General features: G+C 37.9%; 1 protein-coding gene and 1 pseudogene across 3 annotated transcripts in view; both read left to right on the top strand.

The window, feature by feature from the left end:
• Positions 1-20,561, top strand: part of TAFA1 (TAFA chemokine like family member 1) — a 508,553-nt gene that overhangs the window by 144,202 nt on the left and 343,790 nt on the right. The gene's annotated exons all lie outside the window — the stretch shown is intronic.
• Positions 9,777-9,872, top strand: LOC121016909 (uncharacterized; annotated as a pseudogene).

The raw sequence follows: 20,561 nt of genomic DNA, 5'->3' as shown, positions 1-20,561 counted from the left end.
ATTGGTAAATTTGCAGCAACCTCCCTGGCATAAAGTGGGAACCCCCAACACCCTTTCTGCTATTAGCAAAACTGCCTAATCAGCAACAGTGAGACTCCCACTCCAAGCAGATTCTCTCCACTCCAAGCCTGTCTAAATTCTTACGTTTAGAACAAGACTTTTTAGGGTAACACTTTGATCTTAAGCTGTCTCAGAATAAATAATTGTACAATTAGGCCAACTAAGCTTTTGAATATAAAGTGCACGGATGTAGCTAAAAAGATAAGCTTAGACTGTTTTATTTATTCAGGAGCATCTGTTCCATGCCAGGTACATGGCTCTGGTCTAAAGATGCAAAAAGTAAAGAAGATGTGTCCTCTACCCTCAAATTGCCTGCAATCTGTTATGCAAAACAGATTCCTGACTGGTACCCTATAGTGCATTTTAGAATGAAAATAAGGTCTGTTTATTCAGCAAATATTCATTAAGTGTTATCTATGTTCAGGGCACTATTCTAGACTGTGGGAGTAGACTGATGAACTAAATAGGCAATACCTTGCCCTCCCATCTCCCAGGAAAGAAGAATGCACCAGTAGTCACCGTGTGTGTGTGTGTGTGTGTGTGTGTGTGTGCGTGCGCGCGCGCGCACGCGCACTCACGCGTGTTCGGGAGTGGGGGGTGTGTGGCTAGTGACTTGGTTTTGCCCACTGCTATATCCCCTCCATCTAGTACAGTACCTGGTGCATAGTATATACTCAGTAAATATTTGGGAACTTGAATAAAAATAATCATGAGTAAAACAAGGTCACAGGTGCCTCAAAAGGAGAAACCCTCGCATGGCAAAGTGATCATCAGGGACGAAGGAAGGACTAGTTCCTTCTGTCTGCATCAGCTTGAGAAGTCCAGCCTGACCTTGAGTTGTTTGGAGGAGATGGAAGAGTGGAGAGAAGCGAAGCAGCAATGTCAGACAAGGGAGAGAAAAGCTCAAACAAGTGTAGATGTGAAAGACCATAAGGCATTCCAGAAATTCACTGCAACCCAAGCTCAGAGACTGGACAGGTGGTTTGGAACTCAACCGTGAAAGTCTTACTTGCCAGGGACAAGGTTTTGCTCTCCTATGGATTAGTGACACCTGAAAATGTTTAAGCAGACTACTCTGCATCCCATCTGCATTTCTGAGTTTCTCCTTTCCTGAGCCACCTCTACCACCATCTTGGGTAGTGTTTTGTCCTTCCTGTTAGTACATTTTCTTCCTCATCTGTCAGTCAACTAGACGGGTTACCATTCCTTTGAAATTTCGTCAGCTCTGTCCTTTATGGTGAACAGAGTTGGATCCTGTGTCTCCTTACTTAGAAAGTCACTAAACAACTTGGCATCTTGAAACCTCTCGCAAGGAAGAGCCACCTTCCTGGAGCAGCTAACGGGATGCATTGCAGAGTGGGTGAGAGACCAACAGTGCAATCGGTAACATAAAGAACGCCAGCAGAATCTGCCTTCTCGCATTAAAAATTAACAATTTGCAATCTACAGCATAGCCTGCCACACTCCTCCCTTGTGAAGCTCATAACGGGAGAAAGCACCCTCCCCAGAGGATAAGAAGGGAACATTTTTATACAGAGGTGCCAATTTAATCATCAGAGGAAAGTTCTGTGTATCAAAGGGAGGGCAGAACTCTCAGGAAGAGGCTGGTGGTTTAATAGCCCATTTGTGAGTCCTGAAATCCCGTTATAGGCTTGTATAAAGGCCAGAGGAAGTACATCCGCCACGAAGCCTTGCGCAGAGTAGACATGCAGTAAATATCTTCTGAATGATAAATAAGACCAAGGATGTAAACTAGCCACCTCTGGCAGATGCCTCAGCAGTAAGAATATTCTTAATATCATTTGCAGAAGCTTTACAGTTTAGAAAGGCTTTCATTAACGCTGCCATTTTTATCTTCATTACTACCGAGCATGAGACGAGAATTTTCACCATGATTCACAGGGGTCTTAGGAATGGGAAGGGAACTAGTCAAGGTCACGTGGCTGCTTAGTGCTGTGGTTGGGACATGTACTCACGTCTACCGAATCATAATGTAGGATGTTCCTTCTGTGCTCAAAGAGGGTAAGTCCCATACAGTAATGCTCTCATTCTTTAGGTGTGGTCTTAGGCGACTGCTTCAGAATCAGCTAGTAGGAGTCAAAATGCAAACTGGAGGCCTTCACCCAATCAAACTCTCTTGAAGTAGGATCCTGGGGGGAATCTGTATTATTAACGGCAGTGCTTCAGAATTCTCACCATTGTTGTCGATTTATTGGTCCTAACAAACTTCTTTCTTTTTTTTCTAATTTTATGTCTTTGCAAACACAAGACAAATTTGATTTGTTAAGTTCACTCTGAATCACTACACTTTGTTTTAGGTTGTATTCCTCCCAGCCTGGTGGCACTGGGTGTAACTAAAGATTCTTAAATCTCAAAATTTGATGAATTAGGGTGTGCCTATCAACTCACTTAATGTTGTTAGAGCAAATCATTCCCTGAAGTTCCCAGCATGTTCAGCACGTAATGTAGTAAACCACATAGTCATTCTCTGTTGTATATTAATATATTTGCCAACTTTGGAGCAAATAGTTAAAAACTGTACAACTTTGTATTTCTGGAAAGACTCAATCCTTAATCGCCATCACCCATTTAACCCATCTCCCCACTCATCTCCCCTCTGGTAACCATCAGTTTGTTCTCTATAGTTAAAAGTCTGTTACTTAGGAGGTGCCTGGGGTGTTCAATCACTTGGCTGTCCAACTCTTGATTTCGGCTCAGGTCACGATCTCAAGGTTTGTGAGTTGAAGCCCCATGTCAGGCTCTGATGCAGTCTTTTGATGTAGTCCCAATAGTTTATTTTTGCTTTTATTTCCCTTGCCTGAGGAGACCTATCCAGAAAAAAAGTTGCTTATGCTGCCTTCTAGGATTTTTATGGTTTCAGGTCTCTCACTGAGGTCTTTAATTCATCTAGAGTTTATTTTTGTGTATGGTGAATGTGGTCAGCTTTCATTCTTTTGCATATAGCTGCCCAGTTTTCCCAGCACCATTTGTTGAAGAGACTGTCTTTATCCCATTGCATATTCTTTACTCCTTTCTTGAAAGTTAATTGACCGTATAATGGTGGGTACATTTCTAGGCTTTCTATTCTGTTTCGTTGATCTCCGTGTCTATTGTTATGACAGTACTATACTGTTTTGATCACGACAGCTTTGGAATATAACTTGAAGTCTGGAATTGTGATACGTCCAGCTTTGCTTTTCTCTTTCAAGATTGCTTTGGCTACTTGCAGTCTTGTGTGTTTCCATACAAAGTTTATGATTGTTTGTTCTAGTTCTGTGAAAAACGCTGTTGGTATTTTGATAGCGATTGAATTGAATCAGTTGGTTGCTTTCGGTAGTATAGACATTTTAACAAGATTTGTTCTTCCAATCCATGAGGGTGAAATGTCTTCAAATTTATTTGTGTCATCTTAAGTTTCTGTCACCAGTGTTTTATAGTCTTTCACCTCTTTGGTTAAGTTTATTCCTAGGGATCTGGTAATTTTTGGCTCCGTTGCAAATGGGATTGTTTCCTTAATTTCTCCTTCTGCTGCTTCATCATTAGTATATAGAAATGCAACAGATTTCTGCACAGAGATTTTATATCTTGTGACTTTACTGAATTTATGTATCCGTTTTAGTTGGATGGGGTATTTCAGGTTTTCTGCAAAATGTATCATGTCATCTGCAAAATGGTCTAAGTGTTACTTTTTCCTTACCAGTTTGGATGAGTTTTATTTGTTTTTGTTGTCTAATTGCTGTGGCTAGGACTGAGGGTAGTATGTTGAATAAAAGTGGTGAGAGTAGACATTCTTGTCTTGTTGCTGACTTTAGGGGAAAAGCTCTCCGTTTTTGATGATGTTTGCTGTGGTTTTTTCATACATGGCATTTATTATGTCGAATTATGTTCACTCTAAGCTGACTTTGTTGAGGATTTTTATCATGAACGGATTGTATGCTTTGTCAAATGCTTTTTCTGTGTCTATTGAAATGATCTTATGGGTTTTATCCTTTCTCTTATTTATGTCATGTATCATGTTAATTGATTTGTGAATATTGAACCACACTTGTACCCCAGGAATAAATCCCACTTGATTGTAGTGAGTGATTTTGTTAATGTATTATGGAATTCAGTGTGCTAGTATTTTGTTAAGTATTTTCACATCTATGTTCATCAGGGATATTGTTTGTAGTTCTCTCTCTGTCTCTCTCTCTCTCTTTTTTTTTTTGTGGCATATTTATCTGGTTTTGGTATCAGGGTAATGTTGGCTTCATAGAATGAATTTGGAACTTTTCCTTCCTTTTCTGTTTCTTGGAACATTTTGAGAAGAATAGGTATTAACTCTTCTTTAAATGTTTGGTGGAATTTGTCTGTGAAGCCATCTGGTCCTGGAGTTTTGTTTCTTGGGAGGTTTTTGATTTCTGATTCAATTTCTTTGCTAGTTGTCCATCTATTCACATTGTTTTGATTGGTTGTACATGATAGCAAGGTAATTTCTATTTGAGGATAGGAGTTAAATTCAGAAGACACTGGTTTTTCTTCAAATCCTACTGGCAGTTTATAATTGTGGCCAATAAATTCTGGTATCAAGGGCTTAGCTAAAAATGATTTATGATATTTGAAGTTATTTTACCTACCATGAGCTTGAAAATCTTTTTATAAAAACTTAGTTCAAGTAATCTAAATCTGCTGCTTAAGCCGTTCAAGTAAGCGTATTTGGAGAGCCTGGGTGGCTCAGTCAGTTAAGTGTCTGACTCTTGGTTTGGGCTCCGTTGCCCCATGTGGGGCTCTGTGCTGACAGCATGGAGCCTGCTTGGGGTCCTTTCTCTCCCTCTCTCTGTCCTTCCCTGGGTTTCATGCATACACAAGCTTTCTTTGTCTTTCTCAAAATAAATACATTTAAAACAACAACAACAAAAAACACAAACAAGCATATATATATATATATATATGTGCATATATATATATATTACATAATATATAAACTCTGTACCTTAATTCTCAGAGTATACAGTCTTTATTTCTTTTTTAACATATCACTTATTTGCAGTAGTATTGGTACTGGAATACCTACCTTTTTCTCTGCATTAGATCTGTACTTCATTTTTTTTTAATGTTTTTTGTTTTTGTTTTTGTTTTTTTGTTTTTTTGAGAGAGAGAAAGAGTATGGGTGGTGGAAGGGCAGAGAGAGAGAGAGGGAGACACAGAATCTGAAGCAGGCTCCAGGCTCTGAGCTGTCAGCACGGAGTCTGATGTGGTACTCAAACTCACAGACCATGAGATCATGACCTGAGCCAAAGTCAGATGCTCAACCGACTGAGCCACCCAGGCGCCCCAGATCTGTACTTCCTTAAGGGAAGGGTCATATTTTTAACATCTTATATCTTGCACAAGGTCTTAAGCAAAACAGGTGTTACAACACTGGGCCTCTATCGTGTCCTGAAATGATTCATGTCTCCAAGAATTGGTGCCCTTCTCCTGTTGAATCAGAGTTGACATTGAGTGACCAACAGAATATGCCAAATGTAGTGATGTGTGACTTCCAAAACTTGGTCATAAAAGGCACCGGAGCTTCTTCTTTTCTTGGATCATTCACTCCAGGGGATACCAACTCTCATGTCATGATGACTCTCAAACAACCTTTTGCCCATGTGGAGTGGAACTGAGGCTGCTGAATAAAAACCCAACACAAAGCTACTAGCCTTGTAGTTGAATCACCTTGGAAGTGAGTCTTTTTGACACCGCCATCACCTGACTGCAACAAAACAGAATCCAAGCTGGAATCACCCAACCAAGCAGTCCCAATTTGCTTTACCACAGAAACCACAGACCAATAGTTGCTTGATCACATAGCAACTGAACATCTGTTTAATGGATAGGACTTTTATGGCTAATGGATGATCATCATTGCTTTAAGCCAATAACTTTTGGGTAATTTGTTACTCAACAATAGAAAATAAATACACAGTTTTATGACTAGAGACAAGAGCATGATGTGAAAGATTCAGGTTATTGGATGCATGCCAGCTGCCATAATGATCATAATCTATATCTCATTCTGTTGGTTTATATGAAGATTTTAAGAGAAAAATTAATTTTTAACTAGGTTTTAGAAGAATAGATTATGGTGGTGAGGTAGAGAAAACAACTCCTACTTGTGGTAAATTCTCAAAAGATTAAACCTTCAGTGGTTGGTCAGAAGGTTTGATATCCTGGTAATGAGAAAGGATGCGAGTTGCAGAAGAGGCAAATTTGGAAATTTAAGAAAGACCTGTCAGGAAGCCCTTCCAAAATGGTGGAATAAGTCCCTGTAAAAATCTGCTCTCTGTAAAAGCAATAACAATTGCAAACATTCTCTAAATCAGCTTGTGTAGGAATTTGGAAGTAAAGGCTTCTAATAATTAATGTAGCACTTACTCAAAGAATGCAACTGAATGTCAGTAAGAAAAGCAAGCTTTGTGACATCTTAAGTTTTCTTATTCCCGTTTCCCTGTCCAGGCAAGGTAGTAGCTGTGGAAACCGATAACCTCGCAACCATGCTACTTGTCAAAACCAACAGTTTGTGAGGCGCTGGGTAGGGCAAAACAGTTTGGGTTCTCTCAACAGCCCAATCCCTGGAGTATTTTCACTATTTTTCTTATCCAGTAGCTCCTTGAAAAAAACCAGTTCTTAGGGCTTTCTTTGATGAAGTCTGATGCAGATTTGTCTGTGCAAACAGCCTATCCCGAGTGTTAAAACAGTCAGCTGCAGTGACTTAATCCTGAGGCAGGGATACAAGTGCTGACCAAAAAAATTAAAAGGAAGAACTGAGAAATAAGATGTCCATAGGAACATTTTAAATGCTCCAGCATATTTTAAATACTCGAATAAAAGCCCAGAAGTAACACACATGTTCAGGGCTGTGCCCATGTCAGAAATAAACTGAGAAGGTCCTGAACTGTGTTTTATCTGTGGGTCATATTGAGACTTAGTCCAGGGCAAAAGTGGAAAGCTAATTCAGAGTTGTAAAATGCCAGAACACTGGAGCCATGTCCTAAAACATACAGATACTCAGCAAAGACTGGGATACCTACTGGTTCCAGTTATTTAAGGAAATCTCTAACCATTCACTAGCTAACAATTAAGTTCCTCAAGCAGAGATGTGAGTGGCCACATGTACACACAATTCAGACATGACACAATTAGTCCGGAAAATTCACTGAACCATTACCAGTAACAATAGCAAATGTTGTGGAGGTGTGGGAGGCACCGTAAAGCCTCCTCCCCAAAGACGTAGAAGTTCTCATGGTCAGGAGATAGGAATCTGTTCTGTTACCTGAAAAGGAGGAGTTAAATTAGCCAACAGCTGGCTTGGAAGAGATTATCCTGGATTATCTAGTTTCCAATTTAAAGGCTCTTTGAATGTGGAAGAGAGAGGAAGAAGACTTCTCCTAGGGATAAAATGTGGCAAAGATTCAAAGAGCTGCTAATGACTTGGAAGAAGTGATAGGGCCACCAGTAAAAGAATGCAGGCAGTGTCTAGAAACTAGAAAAACCTTAAAAGAAAGAAAACAGATTCAATCACAGAGCCTCCGGTAGGAATGTTGTCCCGCCAACACTTTGGTTTTAGCCTGTTGAGACTCATTTTGGACTTAGGACCTGCAAAGCTGTAAAATGATAAATTTGCATAGTTTTAAATCACTAAATTTGTGGTAACTTGTTTCAGTGGCAAGAGGAAAGTAATATGGGGTCAGGGAGGACATGCTTTTCAGAATTGCAAGATTATATATTTAAAATGACAGGTTACAAAAAAAGAGGAAAGCATGTCCCATACCCTGGAAGAAAGCCAGTCAATAGAAACTATCCCAGAGCCAGCACAAATGTCAGACTTCATAAACAAAGACTGTAAGTAAGCTATTAAAAGCACTGAGTGAGGAAAAAAAAAAAAGCATTGAGTGAACTACATTAAAAGTGTTTAATAAAAGTTCTGTCTAGGGGCGCCTGGGTGGCTCAGTCGGTTGGGCGGCCGACTTCGGCTCAGGTCACGATCTCGCGGTCCTTGAGTTCGAGCCCCGTGTCGGGCTCTGGGCTGATGGCTCAGAGCCTGGAGCCTGCTTCCAATTCTGTGCCTCCCTCTCTCTCTGCCCCTCCCCCATTCATGCTCTGTCTCTCTCTGTCTCAAAAATGAATAAAACGTTAAAAAAAAATTTTTTTTTAAAAAGTTATGTCTAAAGATGAGTGAAAAATTTGAGAAAAATGTCTCACCAAATTGTCAATAAAGAGACATTATAAAAGAAAGAGGCAAATAGAAGTTCTTTGAGTTCTTGACATAATAAATGCCATATATGAAAAACCCACAGCAAACATCATCAAAAACGGAGAGCTTTTCCCCTAAAGTCAGCAACAAGACAAGAATGTCTACTCTCACCACTTTTATTCAACATACTACCCTCAGTCCTAGCCACAGCAATTAGACAACAAAAACAAATAAAACTCATCCAAACTGGTAAGGAAAAAGTAACACTTAGACCATTTTGCAGATGACATGATACATTTTGCAGAAAACCTGAAATACCCCATCCAACTAAAACGGATACATAAATTCAGTAAAGTCACAAGATATCTCTGTGCAGAAATCTGTTGCATTTCTATATACTAATGATGAAGCAGCAGAAGGAGAAATTAAGGAAACAATCTCATTTGCAATGGAACCAAAAATTACAAGATCCCTGGGAATAAACATTTGATCTGGCAGAAGAGAGAACAAAGAAAATTTGAATATAGATCAATTTAGTCCAAGATTTCTACTATAATCTTCCTTCCTCCCTTCCTTTCTTTAAGAATATTCTTTATTTAAGAATAAACCATTCTTAAAAAAGAATGAAGGAAAATGAACAGAACCTCAATCTGTGGGAACCTCATTACATGTACGGATATATAGATAAACGAATTAAGAAAAAGGAGGGAAACAGAAAAAATAGTGAAAAAATGACATAAATATTTTTAAATTTGATTAAAAAACCCCTGAATTCCTAACAGGATAAACTCACAGAGATGCACACCTACACATATGTGCAAGTTGTCAAAATACAAAAATAAATCTTGAAAGCAACAAGGAAAAACAGCTCATCGTGCGCAAGCCTCCTCAAAAAGATTAACATCACTTTTCATCAGAAATCATGAAGCCTAGAAGGTAGTAGGGATGTACTCCAAGGAAGAAATAGATAATTCAATAATGATAGACTTCAGTCTTCAATACCACCCTGTCAATAATGGGTAGAATAACACAGAAATAGAAAGCTTAAAAAATAGAGTTAAGAAGCATCTATACGGCACTTCAACCAATAACAGAATGTACATTTTTCTCCCAAGTATGTGGTACATAGTCCAGGGTAAGCCATATATAAGTCCATAAAACCAGCCTTGATAATTGTAAAAGGATAAAAATCATAAGTTTATTCTCCAACCATAAGGTGATCAAATTTGAAATAACAGAAGGAAATTGGGGAAATCCACAAATAGGTGAAAATTAGACAACATAGTCCTAAATAGTCAAGGTGTCAAAATGAAAACTGCCAACGTTACACAATACATTGTGGTAAATAAAAATGAAGATATAAAATACTAAAACTTACGGGACGGTACAAAAGCAGTTGCTTAGAAGGAAATGTATAGCAATGAATACCTATATTGAAAAAGAAGAAAACATTTAAAACTAACAGCCTAATCTTCCACTTAAGAAACAAGAAAAATAATGCTCACTTTGGCAGCGGATATATTAGAACAATGCAGAGAAGATGAGCGTAGCCCTGTGCAGGGATGACGTGCCAATTTGTGATGTGTTCCATATTTCAAAACAAAACAAGAAAAATAAGCACAAGTTGAACTGGAAGAAGGAAAGAAGAAGGGAGGGAGGAAGGAAGGGAGAAAGAAGGGAGGAGGGAGTGAGGAAGGAAGAAAGGAAGGGAGGAAGGAAGATTATAGTAGAAAAAAATGAAGCAGATAATAGAAAAACATGGGAGAAAATCAAAACTTTGTGTTTTGAAAACACAACAAGATTGACAAAACTTTACCTAGATTGATCCAGAGAAGGAGAGAAGACTCAAATATCAAATTACTACAATAAGGAGTCAAGAAGGGAATATCACTAATGATATTACAGAAATAAAAATAATGAGAAAATAATCTGAGCAATTGTATGCCAACAAATTAAACAGATTCCTAGAATGAAGTTTCTAAAAGTGAAGGAAGAAAAAATGTGACTATACCTGTAACAAGCACACATAATACATTAGTAATCAAATAATTTCCTGCAAAGAAAAGCCCAGGCCAAGATGGTTTCATTGATGATCAAACCTTAAACAATTAACACCAGTGGTTCGCAACGCCTTCTAAAAAAATAAAAGAGAACATAATGCTTCCCAGCTCATTCTGAGTCTGGTAGTATTCTGGTAACAAAATCAGACAAAGCTCAATATCCCTTATGAATATAGACATATCCTCATGCAAAATACTTGTAAGTAGAATCCAGGAATATATGGAAAGGATTATACTCCATCGCAAAGTAGAATGTTTCCCTAGAATGCAAAGTTGGTTTAACATATGAAAATCAGTATAATAGACCATATTAATAGACTAATGGAAAACATCACATGACCGTCTCAGTAGATGCAAAAAAAAAAAAAAATTGACAAAAGCCAATAGCCTTTCCAAAACAAACAAACTAACTAAAAACTAGGAATGTAAAGGAATTTTCTAAACCTAATAAATTAGGTCCGCAAAAATCCCACAGCTAATAGCACACTTAACGGTCAAAGAAGAAATGCTTCCTTCTCTAAGATCAGTAACAAAAAAAGGATGTCTGGTCTCACCACTTCTATTCAACATTGTTTTGGAGGTTTTAGTCAGGGAAATTACAAAAGGAAAGGAAATACATGTATCCAGATTGGGCACATTGGGAAGAAGTTAAACTATCTCTATTTACTGATGCCCATGATCTTGATTTAGAAAATCCAGTAGAGTCCACTAAAAATCTTTTAGAATGAATAAATTATTATTAGAACTAATAAATGAGTTTGGCAAAATTCTAGAGTACAAGGTCACTATCAAAAAGTCTCTTCTAGGGGCGCCTGGGTGGCGCAGTCAGTTAAGCGACCGACTTCAGCCAGGTCAGGATCTCGCGGTCCGTGAGTTCGAGCCCCGCGTCGGGCTCTGGACTGATGGCTCAGAGCCTGGAGCCTGTTTCCGATTCTGTGTCTCCCTCTCTCTCTGCCCCTCCCCCGTTCATGCTCTGTCTCTCTCTGTCCCAAAAATAAATAATCGTTGAAAAAAAAAAAGTCTCTTCTATGGGGGCAGCTGGGTGGCTCAGTTGGTTAACCACCCAACTTCAGCTCAGGTCATGATCTCATGGTCCGTGGGTTCGAGTCCCACATCGGGCTCTGTGCTGACAGTGTGGACCCTGCTTCAGATTCTCTGTCTTCCTCTCTCTCTCTCTGTACCTCCCCTTCTCATGCTCACTCTCTCTCTCAAAAATAAACATAAAAAAATTTAAAGTCTTTTGTATATTTATATACTAGTAATGGAGACTCAAAATTAAGAAGCAATTAAACTTTTATTAGCAACAAAATAAAATAGGAATAAACTTTAAAAAAGTGCAAGACGTATACACTGTAAATTATAAAACATGGCTGAAAAAATTAAATGTCACAGTTAATTTAAAAGATCATATGGTCATGATTGAGTTAACGTTAAGACAAAAATTTGATCCACAGAGTCAGTGTAATCTCTGTAAAAATTCCAATTACTTTTTTACATTTTGAAAAGCTGATCTTAAAATTCATATAGAAATGCAAAGAACCTAGAATAGTCAAAACAGGATCATGTGTTTCTGCCATGAGGATGGAAATTATTTATTATATATATAACAGAATTTTCATCCTTATGCTATATATATTTTATATATATCCTGTGTGTATGCAATAGTAATGAGAATCCAGAAATAACTCTTACATTACAGTTAACTGATTGTGACAGAGATGCCAACCAAGTTCAGTGGGGAAACAACGGTCTATTCAACATCGAGATAAGTTAATGCAAAAGAATGAAGTTGGACCCCTACCTCACGCCATATGAAAAGATTCTTTATAATGGATTACAGAACTAAATGTAATAGCTAAAACTGTAAAACAGTATGAAGAAAATTGGAGTAAATCTTTGTGACCTTGTATCAGGCAGTAGGTTAGTAGCTAGGACACAGAAAGAACAAGCAATGAAAGAAGAAATGTTGAGTTCAATTTTATCAACTATTACTTACCCTTATGAATAAACTTGTATTTCAAGGACACCATCAAGAAGTGAAAATACAAATCCAGGGGCGCCTGGGTGGCTCAGTCAATTAAGCATCTGACTTCGGCTCAGGTCATGATCTCGCGGTTCGTGAATTCGAGCCCCGCGTCGGGCTCTGTGCTGACAGCTCAGAGCCTGGATCCTGCTTTGGATTCTGTGTCTCCCTCTCTCTCTGCCTCTCCCCCGCTCACACTCTGTCTCTCTCTGTCTTGCAAAAATAAATAAAATGTTTAAAAAAAAAAGAAAATACAGATCCAGAATGGATGAAAGTATTTTCAGATTACATACTTGATAAATGTATAGTGTCTAGAATATATAAAAAACCCTTTTAACTCAACAATAAAAAAAAGTTTTAAAGTGGTCAAAGAATTTGAATAAACATTTCTCCAAAGAAGACTTACACATGGCAAATAAGCACATAAAAATATGTTCAAAATAATGAGTAATTCAGGAAATAGAAATAATTACAATGAAATACACTTTCACACCTATTAAGATGATTAAAATAAAAATGATAAAAACAAGAATTAGAAAGGATGTAGGGAAACGGGAAGCTTCATACACCTAGGCATTGCTGATTAGATTGTAAAATGGTGCAGCCACTTAGGACAATAGTTGGGCAATTTTTTGGAAAAAAATTACTGAAGTATAATGACATGTAGTAACCTATTTCAGCTGTACGTCAAAATAGTTTGATAATTTTATATAGTGTGAAATGATCACCAAAATAACTCCAGTTACCATCTATCACCATACAAAATTCTGATAATATCACTGACTGTATTCCTTATGTTGTACACATCCCCATGACTTAATTATTTTATAACTGTAAGTTTGCACCTCTCTGTTCTCTTCACTTATTTTGCCACCTTCCCTATCCCTCCCCACCCCAGTCACCAGGTTTGTATCTTATATCTATTAGTCTATTTCTGTTGTGTTTATTATTGTTTCTTAGGTTCCACATATCAGGTAAATCATATGGTATTATTTTTGTCTGACTTACTTCACCTAGGAAAGTGCTCTCCAGGTTCATCCATGTTATTGCAAATGGCAACATTACATTTTTTATGGCTGAATAATACTCCCTTGCATATATGTATCCCATATCTTCTTTATCCATTAATTTAGCAATGTACACTTAGGTTGTTTGCATATCTTGGCTATTATAAATAGTTCTGTAATGAACACAGTGGTGTATATATCTCTTGAGATAGATTTTTTTTTTGTTTTCTTTGGATTAAAAAAACCATAATCGGAATTGGTAAATCATATTATAGTTCTGTTTTTAATTTTTTGAAGAATCTTATTTTCCTCCATAGTGCCTGCACCTATTAAACATTCCTACCAATGGTGGATGAGAATTCCCTTTTAATTACATCATTGCTAACATATTATTTTTTTTTTCTTTTTGATAATAGACCATCTGATGGGCATGGCCTAATATTATGTTGTAGCTTTGATTTGCATTTCATTGATGATTAGTGATACTGAGCATGTTTTCATGTATGCATTGGCCAATCTGCATGTCTTTGGAAAACTGTATGTTCAAGTCCTCTGTCCATATTTTATTCTGTATTTTATTTAATTTAAAAAAATTTTTTTAATTTGTATGTATATTTATTTTATTATTTGTGTTTTTGTTATTAAGTTGTATAACTTCTATATGTATTTTGAATATTAACCTCTTATTTGATGTATGGTTTACAAATATCTTCTCCCATTCACTATGTTGCCTTTTTGTTTTGTTGATAGTTTTCTTGGGTGTGAAGTTGCTTTTTAGTTACATATAATCCCATTTGTTTATATTAGCTTTTGTTGCACTTGCCTGAGGAAAGGGTCCAAATATATATATATATATATATATATATATATACACATATATATATATATATATATATATATATATAGCGCTAAGGCTGATGTCCAAGAGCTTTCTGCCTGTATTAGGTGAAAATAAAATCCTTGGATGAATTTCTTTAAAACAAACTTCCTGCCCATGTTTTCTTAAAGGAATTTTATGATTTCAGGTATGGTTTCAAGTCTTTAATACCATTTGAATTTATTTTTGTATATGGTGTAAGATAGTGGTCCAATTTCATGCTTTTGCATGTAGTTGTCCAGTGTGTTTATTTCTGGGCTGTCTCTTCCATTGATCTATGTGTCTGTTTTTCATATCAGTACCATGCTGTTTTGATTACTATAGCTTTGTAATATAGACTGAAATCAGGGGGCATGATGCCTCCAGCTTTGTTGTTTCTCAAGATTGCTTTGGCTTATTCAGGGTCATTTGTTGTTCCATACAAATTTTATAATAGTTCTAGGTCTGTTAAAAATGTCATGGTATTTTGAAAATAATGGCATAGAATATGCAGGATGCTTTAGGTAATATGTACATTTTAAAAATATTCTTCCAGTTCATGAGTATGGTGTATTTTTTCATTTGTGTTGTTGTTCTTTCATCAAAGTCTCAGAGTTTTCAGAGTCCTGCATCCCATAGATTTTGGAAAGTTGTGTTTTCATTTTTATTGGTCTCAAGGTACTTTGTGATTTACTCTGCTATATTCATTCACCTGGTTTAGTAGCATGTTGTTTAGTCCCCATGCATTTATTTTTTTCCAGTTTTCTTCTTGTAATTGATGTCTACTTTTATGCCATTATGGTTGGAAAGGATGCTTGATAAGATTCAGTTTTCTTTAATTTATTGACTTGTTTTGTAGCCTAAGGTGTGATCTGTCCTGGAGAATGTTACACGTATACTTGAAAGAAATGTGTATTCTTCAGTTTTTTGGATGAAATGTACTGTGTATATCTGTTTAGTCCATCTGGTCTGATGTGTTAAGGCTAATGTTTTCTTTTTTTTTGTTTGTTTTTTAAAGGTTTTCATAGACATACACTGATTCTTTTTTTGAATTTTTGTAATGTTTTTATTTATTTTTGAAAGAGAGAGACAGAGCATGAGTGGGGGAGGAGCAGAGAGAGAGAGAGAGAGAGAGAGAGAGAGACAGAATTCGAAGCAGGCTCCAGGTCCTGAGCCATCAGCGCAGAGCCTGATGTGGGGCTCAGATCATGACTTGAGCTGAAGCCAGACGCTCAACCGACTGAGTCACCCAGGGGCCCCTTTTTAAAATTTTTTTTAATCTTTCTTTCTTTTTGAGAGAGAGAGACAGAGTGAGAGCAGGGGAGGAACAGAGAGAGAGGGAGACGCAGAATCCGAGGCAGGCTCCAGGCTCTGAGCTGTCAGCACAGAGCCCGACACAGGGCTTGAACCCATGAACCGTGAGATCATGACCTGAGCCGAAGTTGGACGCTTAACCAACCGAGCCACCCAGGTGCCCCAAGGCCAATGTTTTCTTACTCATTTTCTGTCTGGGTAATCTATCCACTGATGATAAGTGGGGTATTAAAATCCACTACTATTATTGTATTATTGTAATTTTTACTTAATGTCTGTTAATATACACCTTATATATTTAGGTGTTTATATATTGGGTGCACAAATATCTACAAATGTCCTTTTCTTTATATGACTCCTTTATCATTTGCTATGTCTTCTTTTGTCTTTTGTCACAGTCTTGGTTTCAATGTCTGATTTGATCTGATACGAGTATTGCAACTCCAGCTTTTTTATATTTCTCTTCACATGGAATGTCTTTATCCATCTCTTCACTTTCAGTCTGTGTGTTCTTTAGATTTGAAGGGAGTCTCTGGTAGACCACATATAGTTGGTCTTGTTTTTTTTTTTTTTTCCATTCAGCTAATCTTTGAGAGCAGTCAGTCCATTTACATTTAAAGTAACTATGAATAGGTATGTATAACTATGAATAGGTAGGTAGTATTTTGGACTTGTTTTCTGGTTGCTTTTGTAGCTCTTCTCTGCTACTTTTTTCTCTTGGTCTCTTCCTATGTGGTTTGGTGGTTATCTATAGTGTTCTATTTAAGTTCCTTCTGTTAATTTTTGTTTCTATTGTAGATTTTTGGCTTGTGGTAACAATGAGGTGTGTATATATATGATACATATATATAACATATATATATAACATATATAACATTTATATAACATATATATAACATATATATAATGTATATATAACATATGTATAACATATATGTAACACATATATATAACATATATACAACATATTTATATAAAACAGTCTATTTTAAGATTATAGTCACTTAGGTTCAAATACGTTCTAAAAGCACTACATTTTTACTTTCTACACACACACACACACACACACACACACTTTCATATTATTGATGTCAAGTTTTACATCTGGTTGTTTTGTGTATTCCTAAATCGCTTAATGTAGTTTTAGTTGATTTTACTATTTTTGTCTTTTAATCTTCGCACTAGCTTTTTAAGTAGCTAATCCACTACCTTTAGTAGGAAAATACCCTTTCACTTAGGACACTTATATTTTACTTATATTTACCTTCAGTAGTGAGATTTTTTTTTCTTTCATATATTTCCTTATTTCTAGTTTTGGTCTTTGTTTTTTCACCTAAAGACGACCCTTGAACATTTCTTACAGTGCCAGTTTAGTGGTGATGAGCTTCTTTAGTTTTTATCTGGGAAACTCTGTATCTGTCCTTCAGTTCTGAATGATAATCTTGCTGGGTAAAATATTCTTGGATATAAGTTTTTCCTTTCTGACACTTCAGATCTATCCTGCCACTTTATTCTAATCTTACAAAGTTCTGCTGGAAAATCAGCTGATAATCTGATGGGGCTTCCCTTGTATACAACTCTTGGTTTTTCTCTTGCTGCCTTTCAGATTCTCTTTTATTTTTAACTTTTGCGTTTTTTTAAAAAATCATATCTTGGTGTGGATCTCTTAGGGTTCATTTGTTTGAGATACTCTCTGCTTTCTGGATCTGGATGACTGTTTCCTTCTCAAGTTTAGGGTCATTTCAGCTCTTATTCCTTCAGATAAATTTTCTGCCTCTTTGTCTTTCTTTTCTCCTTCTAGACCCCTTGTAATGTGATTGTTAGTATGCTAGATGTTGTCTGAGAGGTTTCTTAAACTATCCTCAGTTTCAAAAATTGGTTTTTCCTTTTGCTGTTCTGATTGAGTTATTTCCATTAATTTTTCTTCCAGATTGCTGATCCATTTTTCTGTCTTCTCTAATCTGCTGTTGATTCCCTCTTGTGTATTTTTCATTTCAGTAATTGTATTCTGGTTGATTCATTTTTGAATTTTCTAACTTTGGTGAAGTTCTGTGTTCTTACCATTCTTTTCCCAAGTTCAGTGAGCATCTTTATTACTTTCAACTCTTATGTTCATTTCTGTAGTTTCTTCCCACCCGTGAGGTTTTATCTTGTTGTTTCGTGTAGAACATATTCCGCTGTCTCCTCATTCTTTTTGACTTCCTGTGTTTGTTTCTGTGAATGAAATAGATCAGCTACCTCTCCCAGTCTTGAAGGAGGGGCCTTGTTTGGGAGCATCCTCTCTGTAAACTGTGTGATCCTAGAGGTTCTGGGAGCTGGCTGGAGCTAGAGTGGGTGTAGCCTGGGGAGGTCCCAGGATGCATTGCATTGGGGCCGCCCTGGCGGGTCAGCCGGGGCTGGTACAGGTGCTATCCAGGGGTTCCAGAGTGTGCCATTCCAGGGCCACACTATGAGGACAGCCGGAACTGAAGAGGGCACAGACTAGGGTTCTCGGGTCTCTATTTGCTGGAGCCACCCTCATGAGATAGCTGGAACTGGAATGGGCATGGTCCAAGGTGCACCTGAAGCATACTTTGCTGGAGTCAACTTTGTAGAACAGCTGAAGCTGGAGTGGGCACAGCCTGGTGGGGTCTCTGGGCATGCTGCACTGGGGCTGCCTTGGTGGGGTCGCTTGATCAGGCATACTTTGCTAGGGTTATCTTAACTGGATGGCTGAAACTATAGTGGGCTTTGGCTGCAGGAGGTCTTGGGATATGCCATACCAGGGCTGCCTTTCCAGGATGGATGGGCCTGAAGTGGGCATGAGCCAGAGGTTTCCTGAGGTGTGTGTTTTGTGGCTGCCCCAGTGAGACAGCTGGGGCTGCTGTAGCCATGGATGGGAGGGTCCCAGGGGGCTGCCGTATCAGGCCACTTTGGAGGTATAGTTGGGGGGGGGGAGTGGATATAAAAACTGATGCTTCTCAGTGCCTCTGACCCCAGACAAAGTTCCAGCAGTTACCTGGTCTCTGGCACATGTTCTGAGGTTGGTAAATAGATTTCTTTCACTTACAGTCTAGTTGCCCTTTAAAATGCTTCCCCCCCCCAGCCCATTCCCTAGGGTGGATAAGTCTGCATACAGGCCCCTCAGTGATACCCCTCCCTACTCTAGGTTGTTGCAATGGAGGTAGGGTTCCTGTTACCATGCCTCCATCTGTCCTACCCTTCACTATGTGAACCCTCTGCCATTTGTTGCGCAGAAGTTGTTGAAATCACTGTCACTTGTTCTTCAGGGTCAATTGTTCTATATGTAGGTTTAAATTAGGTGTGTTTGTGGGAGGAGATGAGTTCAGGGTAATCCTACCTCACCTTCTTAGACTTGGCCTCTGACATGTTAAACATAGTGTTCCTGTGTGACCCGGCAATTCCACTCCAAGTTGTATACCTAAGAGAACTGAAAGCACATCCTCTGAAAAATCCAGTACACAACCATTGATAGCACCATTATGCATGGTAGCCAAAAGCAGAAACAGCTGAAATGTCCATCAACTGCCAAATGTGTAAGTATAATGTGGTTTATAGAACGGAATATTATTTGACTATAAAAAGGAATGGAGTGCTGATAAATGCTAGAAATGTATAAACCTTGAAAATAATATGTTAAATGAACATAGCCAGTCAAAAATGCCATATAATACAGTATTCAATTTTATGAAATGGCCAGAATAGACAAATCCATAGAGACAGAAAATAGATTAGTACTTTCTAAGGCCTTGAGGTAGGGAAGAGTAAGGGGTGACTGCTAATTGTTATGGTTTTTTTTTTTACTGAGATGGTGACATGTTCTAGAATTAGATAACAGTGATGTTTGCACAACCCTGTGAATATACTAAATACTGCTGAATAGTGAAATCAAAAGTGTGAATTTTATGGTATTGAATTATATCTTAGTAAAGCTGTAATATATAAAAAAGAAGAAGCTTTTAAATTAAGTAACATGTCGTTAAAACTATAGTAATTGAGGTTACGGAAGCAGTGTTAATTCAGGAACCAGAACAAAAGCTAGGAAATCCTTGTCCTCAGTGTGTGTATTGAGAAACGTGCTTCACGTAAAACTCTCAGTAGAGATGGTTCAGATTATAGTAGTAGAGATAGTTATCAATTTGGGCAGCACAGTATCATGGTGGCACTCGGCTGTGGACTAGGAATAAGGAGAACCTAGCTGGAATTCTAGTTCAGGTTTCCGACTGCAAGTGTGTGTGTGTGTGTGTGTGTGTGTGTGTGTGCGCGCGCGCGCGCGCGTGCGCGCACTATTTGACAAGTAATTTTATAGTTGTGGAGTAAGATGTGGAGTTTGAGTTAGACCCTAGGTGGAACAGTCTCCCTCAGGGCGCTGTCTTTGGAAATGGTAAAGGGTAGCGCCTGGTGGAGGAACTGAGAGAGGCTAGGAGAGCAGAGGGACCCAAACCAGAGCAAATCCTTCTTCATCTGCTTTATACATTGTACGTTGTTTTGCTTGGTGAAAAGTTCACAAGTCCCCAGGCTAGATGTTGTGGAAGTGTTTTTAAGCTGTGTCACTCCATAGGCTCTGATAGGAATTTCTATTTAAATACGGTCCCCATCTCTTTTCCATACTTTCCCTGAAACCCTTGCACTCTTCCCTTCCACAATAAAATTGCACTGTCCCTGACAGGTAGAGGATAAACTCTCTGAGGTACCACAGACTTTGAATGCATGCAGTTCCAGTTAGACTGTGTGTGTGCTATATGGTTTGTTTTATTCAAGTATAGTTCACATGCAGGGTTAAAATAGTTTCAGGTATACAATATAATGGTTCAATAGTTCTATTCATTTCTTAGTGCTTATCAAGATAAATGTATTATAGGGATGCTGGGTGACTCAGTTGGTTAAGCGTCCAACTCTTTTTTTTTTTTAATTCATTTTGAAAGAGAGAGAGAGAGAGAGAGAGCGAGAGAGCGAGCACAAGTAGGGGAGTGGCAGAGAGAGAGGGAAAGAGAATCCCAAGGAGGCTCCACATTGTTAGCACAGA

The sequence above is a fragment of the Herpailurus yagouaroundi genome, unplaced genomic scaffold (genome assembly GCF_014898765.1).
Source record: "Herpailurus yagouaroundi ecotype Mexico unplaced genomic scaffold, PumYag 213, whole genome shotgun sequence".
NCBI classification, from domain to species: domain Eukaryota; kingdom Metazoa; phylum Chordata; class Mammalia; order Carnivora; family Felidae; genus Herpailurus; species Herpailurus yagouaroundi.
Note: the sequence above shows the minus strand (reverse complement) of the source record. Positions and strands in the feature narration are given on the sequence as shown.